Raw genomic sequence first — 10,011 nt, forward strand, 5'->3', positions numbered from 1 at the left:
GCAAAATGTTTGCCAAGTAAACTCAGCAGCTGTACTAGCTTTGGTGCAGCTATGCAGGAGGCGAAGAAACAGCCAGAGACAGGAGGACCAGATACACGAGGCTGTGGGAACTGTTAGTATGGGGAGGGTAACAAGGGTCTTCAGTACCAGTGTATCGAGAGTACTGATGCTGCTGTAACAACCTGCAGATGAGTGATCCAGACCCATCCACCTAATCTACACATCCCTGAACACTACGGGCAAATTAGTATGACCAATCCACCTAGCCTGCACATCTTGGGAATGTGGGAGGAAACCAGACCACCCAGAGGAAATCCACGCAGACACAGGGAGAATGTGCAAACTCCACACAGATGGTTGGCCGAGGGTGGATTTGAACCCAGGTTCCTGGCACTGTGAGGCAGTAGTGCTAACCACTGAGCCACCGTGCCACCCCAACAATTAATCCAGACAAATGTGAGGTGATGCATTTTGGAGGATCAAATTTAGGTATGAATTAGGTAAATGGCAGAACCCTTAGGAACGTTAACATACAGATGGATCTGGGTGTGCAGGTCATCAATTCCCTAAAAGTGGCAACACAGGTAGCCAAGGTGTTTAAGAAGGCATATGGCATGCTTGCCTTCATTACCCGGGGTGTGGAGTACAAGAGTTGGCAAAACATGTTGCAGCTATATAAAACCCTTGTTAGGCCGCATTTGGAGTACTGTGTGCAGTTTTGGTTGCTGCATTACCAAGAGGACGTGGAATCTTTGGAGAGAATGCAGAGAAGGTTCACCAGGATATGGCCTGGTCTCGAGGGCATTGGTTATGGGGAAAGGTTAAAAAGACTAGGATTGTTTTCATTGGAAAGACGGCAACTGACAGGAGACCTGATAGAGGTTTACAAAATCATGAGAGGCACAGATAGGCTGGATAGTCAGAGGCTTTTTCCCAGGGTTGAAATTTCAATTACAAGGGATCACAGGTTCAAGGTCAGAGGGGGAAAGTTTAAGCGAAATGTGCGAGGGAAGTTTTTCATGCAGAGAGTGATAGCAGCCTGGAATGTACTACCAGAAGAGGTGGTGGAAGCGGGGACATTGAAGACATTTAACCTAGATGGGTACATGAATAGGGAGGGAATAGAGGGATATGAATCGAAAAATGGCAGGTTTGTTTTCAGATTAATTAGGGCATGATGGTCGGCACAGGCTTGGAGAGCCAAAGGGCTTGTTCCTGAGCTGTACTTTTACATTTGTTCATTTGTTCAGATAGTAGCCCTACTATCCTCTGATCCTTATCCACAGAGAATGATGAGACAGAGATCTGTGGAGCGTTAAAATGGCCTTTGTTACTTAGCTGTAGCCAAGGTCTTTAAAGTATCTAAAAAGTAATAAGCTGGTAGACACAGAATAAAGGATTACAGAAGCAGCTATACTCTCAGATTTGGTCACAAGAAATTAATATCTATTGATTAAGAGGTGTACAAATATCAAATTGAATCATTACCATTGATTAGGTTTACATCATGCATAGAATATGAGTACAGTTAACCTATTACTGCATAGATTTAATTGTAGTATACGATTAGTGTGAAGGCATGTACATATTTATCAAGTCTGATTGCACTAGAGGCTACAGTTTGTCCTGATATAATAGTTCATATCTTGACTTGTTTATATATCCTGTCTGATGTCCCTAGAGCTTTAATTACTTCTTTCAAGACTCAGATGTTCATTGAATAAATTAGCTCTTTGTAAGACTGTGGGCATTATCTCATTATTCCTTTGCTATCTTGCAGAAAAGTTAGCTCCTAGAAGAAATGGTCCCATGTGTAGTGATTGTAATGGGGTCGGCCAAGTAGACCTCATAGAATATGAGCTCCTTGATTGGACAGGATAAACAGCCCCAATCGGGGGCTGAGAGATATAAACAGGAATGTCAGAGGTTCAGTTCACTCTGAGAACTGGCTCTGAGGGAGCTGAATCAGTGTCAAGTTCTTTCCATGTGTAAATAAAGGGTGACGCGGTGACAGGATACTAGACTCTGTGGAGCTATTTCACCATGTATTGTTTATCTAACAGTTTTGTGTCCCTGTGAGTTATTCACAGCTAAAAGTTCACAGTGCAAATTATTTTATTAAATTATCATTTTTAACCTATTTCAGCCAACCTATGCAGGAAGATCTCTCACCACATAAGCTGGGAGAAGTCCTATAACTGTGGAGCTGAAGATTGCAGTAAGAATGAACTCCTTCCGTAGCTGTTCCTTTGAAACTGCAACTGATGACATTGTGTAGCATCTTCTGATTGGCATTTGTGAGTTCATGGATGCCCTTCCTTACATAACACATTTGTTTGTGCAGTTCATTATGGACCCAAACACCCTTACCTGTGTTGCTGTGTTTCTCAGTACTCTAGAGATCATCAACTGCACACACGTGGAGTTCAGAGCTACCTAGAATCATCCAGACAGAATCCTGAACAGGAAGGGATTTCAAACCCTCAATGTCCAGCCAGTTTGTGACCACAGGCACTAATTCCTGTAGGTGTACATCCTTTGTCCAGGGAGCTGTCACAATGCTTACATTCTACACAACTCCAAGGTTGTTCACTCTCCTACATCATCTCCAGGGCTGGTCATGGATGACAAAGACTTCATCCAGAAAGCATAGCTAATGACTCCAATGTATAACCCTCAGACGGTTGATGAACAGATTGACAATGTTGCCCATCCATCCATCCTCTGTCCATCCATTGATGAACAGACAATTGGTTTACTGAAGATGTGCTTCACTTGCATGAAATGCATAGGAGGAGCACTCCAGTATTCGACAGACTGAGTCTATAGAAAAAACCAAATGCTCTATCAAAAAGAAAATAACTGGGCTACGTCTCAAGTGATTTCTGAAGGGATATGTCTTTACTTTAAGTTTTGCAACTTAGACTGAACAGGTGACACTATGTCTTGGTGAGTTTTGATTTAAAACTGACTTAGGGCACTAGATGTGATAAGCAATCATTTGTCTGCAAAACAAAGAACTGTTCATCCTGGAGGGGTGCTGTGTAAATAACATATGGTTGATTGAATGATACAAAAACTGTAAGGGGATAGCCTGTTCGAGTAGTCTGGCCTGGAGTCAAAGTTAGTTAAAATCAGGAGATAAGCCTCCTTCAGAGAAAACAAGGAGATATCCTAATGAGGGGAAGATCCAACTGATTGTGGTAGATGGCACATTGACGATGTTTGCCAGTGGTCAATTGCTAAAGATGGGTGTGTCAAGGTTTGATCATGCAGGCTACTTGCATGGTAATAGTATAAGACAATGTGCCTCAGAGTGATAGCTATCTGGCTCAAGAACAGGAGACCTCTGATCAATCACTAGAGGTTGGGACAGAACTTGCTGATCAATTGTTTCGTTATGATCCTTGGACAAGTCCACTTAAACTGTCACTTGCAATTATATGCATTGTATGGGTAAGCTTGTAGTATATTATTGTCATTACAGTATTTTGTAGTGTTTTTTGCTTCAATAACGAACAATTGGGGATACTTCATTGTTAAGACTACCTTGGATTATTGATATCTGGAAAAATACCAACAGAGTTAGAAAGTTAGGATTAAAAGCCTACGGGGGCAAGGGGTGGATTTTCAGACCCTTTTCAAGGGTAAGATTGGAGGTAGAAGTGTACTGAAAATGCCAGCACAGTCAGTTGTGGGGGTGGGGGTTGGGGGGGTTGGTGGTGTTGGGTGGGTGGTGGGGGGTGTGGGCGATGGTGGCGGAGAGCGGGGAGCAGTTCTTAAATCCAATGCTGGTGCACTATCCACCCAGTTAGCCTTCTGAAGAGCTTTGTTTACTTCTCCTAAAGGAGATCTTCTGGGATTTTGCTGCTTGTTTTCAGTTTCCCAGTGCGGTCAGTTGGGTGCTCGGAGATGGGTATGCAGTGGTAGGCTGGGGCATGCCAGGGCACCAGGCAGCCCTGGAGGCATTTTCTTCCTGTCTGGGTATGGCTGCATCTGCAGACCAATCTTGTTGAGTGAAACCCATTCCTCCCCTCATAGCCTGGCCAGAAGAACCATGCTTTAATTAAAATTTAAAAGAAGTTAGTAAGAGGATGCCTCCACGTTGAAGCACCCTATCACTCTGCCCATCCATCACTCTGCCCAGCTCATAACGTGTGTATTTAGATTGCACTGATTCCTGCATTATGAATCCTATGGTGATGCCATAGTGAACGAATATTACCTCATTTTTTTTCCAGGAATGCTTGTGCTTATGTTTCATTCAGACAGGAGGATCTTATAATCATTTATGTAAGCCAGTTGGGCCTGTTGCCAGAATAATGGATTTGGCAGTAGTAGTTCAGAATCAGTTTGATAATATTGATTGACTACTGCATGCTGGTGAGGACATTTTAATTGGTGGAGTGGCGTTAATTTTGACAAAATCATTGATGTATAACAATTTGAATTCAGCCTGAAAAGTCCATTTCAAATAAAACAAGAAATTGCTCTATTGTGTATCATCTTGCTCATTAGGATCTCTTCTGCAATCATCTTCCTTCTTTAATCTGAGGTGTAGTAGTTGAATTGTAAAATAACATGCCACCTGAACTTAGTTACCTGTTGATGAAAAAATAATGTTTTTACAACACAGGTTGTAAATTTTGCTGTTGGTTTACCTAAAAGCATGACGTTGTGTAACATTATTAGCCATTTCATACTGACGGGGTTTCAGCTTTTTCACATTTTCAGTATTTTTTCCATGTGTTAGCTCTGTGGAGCAGAAAGGTAGAATTTTGTTTCAATCCTTTGAAAGCATTCTCCTCCAACTCTTCCAGCATCTCTCTCACCCTGCAATGAATTGCTTCACCTCTTCTCTTTCTACAGTTACCCCCCTGGTATTCATCATTCAGATTGACCAGGGCTATTGGTTAAGAGACTTTTACTTTTCTCAAGAATATCTTCAAATTTTATGAGCAACTTTAGATGATAGGATGAATTGAAGTTATTGAGGGTTAATTCTTATTGTCTTATATTTCTGAAGGATATATTTCTCATGTACATTTGCAGTTGAAATGTTCTCATAAGCTGCAGATCATTTGTTTATAAACCTACATCATGTGAACATGTCAGTCTTTGTTGCAAATGTCTTACTTTGTGGCCAGCCGATCTGCGAATGTTGGCCTCTGCAGAATGTGATGCAAAGGCCAGCAGACCCAAGTTATACTACTGGCACCCATACTGTTCTCACCCAGTTTCCTTGGTTGTATGTGTTTACTGGGCTTTGTTGACAGGCTTTAAAATGCTAATTAAATCCTAATGCTTCTGACTGTCTGGCAAAGAAATTGGCTTCTGACTGCAGTTAATGCGAAACCGAGCAAAATACCATGTGGACTTGGCTTGCCTTGTTGAGATTTTGATGTTGCAGTGAGTCATACTTTTTTTAAAAAATCCATGTGCTTCTGAACTACTTCACAGCAACGTAGAGGCCATAGGTGAATTGGGTAATGCAAGATATTTGTTCTTTAGGAAGTCAGAAATAAAGTAAAAAAGCACCCCACTGAGAAATGAGAAATTAAATCTTAACAGCTTTAAAAAAATGAAGCAATATGTAAACATGATAAATTGGCACTTCACCATGCAAATACAAGTGGCACTTCTAGTGTGAAGATACCTTAGACATTTTACAATAGGAGGAATGGGATATGCAAAACACTGATCATAGCAAAACGGGAAATAAATAGAGAAGTCAAGGAGGATAACAGCTGACGAAAAAAAGCTTATTCTATTTCTGAAATCAGTGAGGAAAGTATGTAGAAAGATCTAGAGTCCAGATCTGTTACCTGAAAGAGCAATTACCAATAATGAAGAGCAGAAAGCAAGTGGTGGCAGCACTGATGTTAGAGCAGCAGAAGGGACATATCAGTATTATGTTCTTCTCTTCAAAGTAAATGAACAAGTCATACAACAAAGTGGAACAATACTGTGTTTTTTTAATTGGAGGATAAGACTACACAAAATACTGTTAACCAGGAAGCTAGCTTTATATCTTGGAATCCTTTATTAAAATTCATTCATGGGATAAGGGTGTCATTGGCTAAGTCAACATTTAATACCCATTCCTAATTGCCCAGAGGGCAGTTAAGAGTCAACTGCTGTGGGTCTGGAGTAGGTCAGACAAGGTAAGGATGGCAGTTTCCCTCCCTAAAGGACATTAGTGAACCAGATGGGTTTTTCTGACAATTAACAATGGATTCATGGTCATCATTAGACTCTTAATTCCAGTTTTTTAGAATTGAATTCAAACTCCACTTCTTCCGTGGTTGGATTTGAACCTGGATTCCCAGAACATTACCAGGGTCTCTGGATTAACAGTCCCACTTCTGCTTTGTAGACTGACAAGTTGAGGGACAAATACAAGACATCTTTTTATGATGGCAGTGATTGGCAGCAGTTTAAGATACAATGCCTTAAACTCATATGCAAATCTTAATCTAACATAAGGAAGAATACCTCTCTGAGCTAGGGTGGGCGTTAGCAACTTGAGAGTCAAAGAAACTGGTCTGAGTTACAAGCTGGACTTAGGGAGAGAATGTTGAGCTCAACTAAATTTGTTGCAGAGGTTAGTGGGCTTCAGGCAGAGACGTGAAGACACTCATGAGGATGGTCTCAGGCTCAGCAACATTCAACTGGAGGAAGTTTTGGTTCATCCATATTCTGATGCTCAAAATGTAGCTTGACGGTGTGGCGATAACAATTGGCTGAATCGAAGTTGCAGCGAGCTGTAGCTGGATGGCATTGACATACGTGCAGAAATTGACAACTCACTTCTGAATAATATTGGCTTTGGATAGCAGGAAGAAAATGAAGCAAATGAGACCAAAGACATCTCCCAACAATACTCTATGGTCACCACATGAGCATGTGCTCACTTCAGCAGCACATATACTAAAAATTGGAACGATACAGAGAACATTAGCATGGTCTCTGTGCAAGGATGATACACAAATTTGTGAAGTGTTCCATTTTTTTTGCGTGGCATGGTGGCTCAGCAGTTAGCACTGCTGCCTCACAGTACCAGGGACCTGGGTTCGATTCCACACTCAGGTGACTTGTCTGTGTGGAGTTTGCACATTCTCCCCGTGTCTGCGTAGGTTTCCTCGGGGCGCTCCGGTTTCCTCCCACAGTCCAAAAATGTGCAGGATTGGCCATGCTAAATTACCCGCAGTGTTCAGTGATGTGTAGATTGGGTGGGTTATAGGGGGATGGGTCTGGGTGGGATGCTCTGAAGGTTGATGTGGACTTATTGGGCCAAAGGGCCTGCTTCCACACTGTAAGAATTCTGTAATAAGAGGAGAAGCAATTGACAAATTATACTTTGTCTTGTTAGTCAAAACAGTCAAATTAATAGAAGTCATCTAGAGGTGGAATACAGAGGAACAATTAAATTCTCTCTTTATTTCCTACAGAGATGCTGCCAGACCTGCTGATCTTTTCCAGCAAATTTGTTTTTGTTGCTGATTTACAGCATCCGTAGTTCTTTTGGTTTTTAATTAAATTTGTAATGTGACTTGAATCTTAGCCCATTTTAGATAGAATGGAGTAAACTCGGATTGATATTAAAGGATGACTAATTTAGTAATTTCTCCATTAATTATAAATGGGAAATGTGATTTTCCCAATTAAAAATATCAACAGGAATAAATACTTTACAATTTCACGTCATCTTTGCTTCCTACGTTGAAAGATTTGGGATTCTATGATAATGCAATATTGTTTGCTTTGTAGTCCAGAAACTCCCACATAGGTTATTGCAGCAAGCAACTCTCTGTTGCCATTTGAGGCTTAAAGTCATTTTAACACTTTAAAATCAAGTTGCTGACAATTTTGTAATTACTAGTGAATCTTCCACCAAATAATTCAATTGTAGAATGTGGGAGTGTAATTTCCATTAGAATTTGGAACAGAAGATGTTTCTTGATTGATTCTTGAGGTGGCTGGGGAGTGGGTGGTTATGGTGGGTGAAATGCTTTACTTACTTAATACAAGTAGATAAACATATACCACAGCGACATGAATAAATTTCTCTATGCACATGTGGAATAGTTTGCTATCACAACTTGCCACAGTAACTGAGAATAACAAGGTGTAGAGCTGGATGAACACAGCAGGCCAAGCAGCATCATAGGAGCAGGAAGGCTGATGTTTTGGGCCTAGACCCTTCATCAGAAAATGGAAGGGTCTAGGCCCGAAACGTCAACCTTCCTGCTCCTATGATGCTGCTTGGCCTGCTGTGTTCATTCAGCTCTACACCTTGTTATCTCAGATTCTCCAGCATCTGCAGTTCCTACTATGTCTTGCCACAGTAACTATCTGTTTTACTTGTAACCTTTCGACGGAAAGCAGAAAAGGAAATAAAACTTGCATATCCATAAAGCGTTTCAGATGTCCCAAAACACTTTACTTCTAGTGAAATGCTTTTGAAGTATTGTCACTCTTGTAACAAAGGAAATATGGCAACCGATTTACACACAGAAAAGTCTCACAACAACTATTAGATATTTAGATATCAGATAATAATCAGATAATATGTTCTAATGATAATTATTGATATATACATTGACTAGAACATTGCTTGGTTCTCCTTGATATGTTGATACAAGATCTTTTATGTTTACTTGAGAGACTAGACAGGGCCTTAGTTTAATCTGTCACCCAAAAATACACTCCCTCGGTACTAAACTGGCATGTTAACCTGATTTTGTGCATTGAATATTGTAGTTGAATACTGTCATAAGGAAGGTAATGTTTTTCATGTGGACTGTCTGGCAAACTAGCAGTGATCTAGGAAATGACACAGAAAACAGTGACGGTAATATATGAGAGTTTAACATTTAGTTTGAGAATTACAAACTTGGGTCAGAAATAACTGTGCTAAACTTAAATAAGAATAATTACAAAGGAATGCAAGCAAAGTAAGATAGAATAGACTGGGGAAAGGAATTCAGTAGCAAAGACAGTTGATGAACAATGGTAGACATTTAAGCAAATAACTCATGGCTCGCAACAAAGATATCCCAGTTAGATAGAAAGATTTCTAGGAGGGGGATAAGCCAACCATAGTTAACCAGAGAAGATAAGGATAGCATCAAATTGAAGGAAAAAAATTCCATCTGGCAAAGATTTGTGGTAATCCAGAGAATTAAGAAAGTTTTAAAGAACAACACCTTTGTTTCTATATTTTTAGAGAGATAGAATCTATCTGTGATTTACAAAATACTAGGGAACTGGCTTTTTTCTTTCCATTTTTTGTCTTATGGCATTTAGAACATTGTAAGGTGGATGCCATGTTGCTTGGTGGGTAATAAAGTTTAACAGCTAAGAGTGTCCTACAATCTTTGGACTAAGTGGTTCCACTTCACATGGAAGAATCATTGAGTGACATTATTCATTCAGCATCAAACTGAGGCTAACTACTTTAAGCTTCTATTAATTAGTGTTTTGGACAAGTGGAATATCCAATGGAAAACATCATGCTCGGGAATTTATGCTTGAAAGTTGTTTAGATTCTTAGAAATTTGGTGATATCTTTATAAAAGCAAGAAATAAAATGAATTTCTATGACACTATGAGTGAACTTGTCGGCATCATTATCAAGGCAATGCAAAAATGACAAGAAGAAATGAAGTTGTTAAAATGAATGATCTGCTTGAGTGAGATCAGCAAACTATGTGATGGGGATAGATGGTTGTATGACATACCAAAGCTCCAAAGCATATTGGTACATCTTTCTGTTCATACTAGGTGCAATCTAGCTGCTGAAAAGCTGCTTCTTTGAGTAACAGAGTCTAGAAATATAACTCGAGGTCTCAGTCATTTAGAACTAAGGTATGGAGAAATGTCTTCACTCAGTAGGTTGTGAATCTTTACATTTTCTACATCAGGTTTTAGAATCTCTACAATACAGATAGAGGCCATTTGGCCCATCAAGTCTGCACCAACCTTCCAAACAGCATCCCACCCTATCCC

General features: G+C 40.2%; 1 non-coding gene across 1 annotated transcript; it reads left to right on the plus strand.

Moving 5' to 3' along the window:
* The first annotated feature begins 6,906 nt into the window (after window positions 1-6,906).
* On the plus strand, window positions 6,907-7,014 carry LOC125485911. Its single transcript, XR_007264617.1, has one exon. It is a non-coding gene; the product is annotated as a U6 spliceosomal RNA (small nuclear RNA).
* Window positions 7,015-10,011: the final 2,997 nt, after the last annotated feature.

This window comes from Rhincodon typus, chromosome 23 (genome assembly GCF_021869965.1).
Source record: "Rhincodon typus isolate 14 chromosome 23, sRhiTyp1.1, whole genome shotgun sequence".
In the NCBI taxonomy this organism is placed as follows: domain Eukaryota; kingdom Metazoa; phylum Chordata; class Chondrichthyes; order Orectolobiformes; family Rhincodontidae; genus Rhincodon; species Rhincodon typus.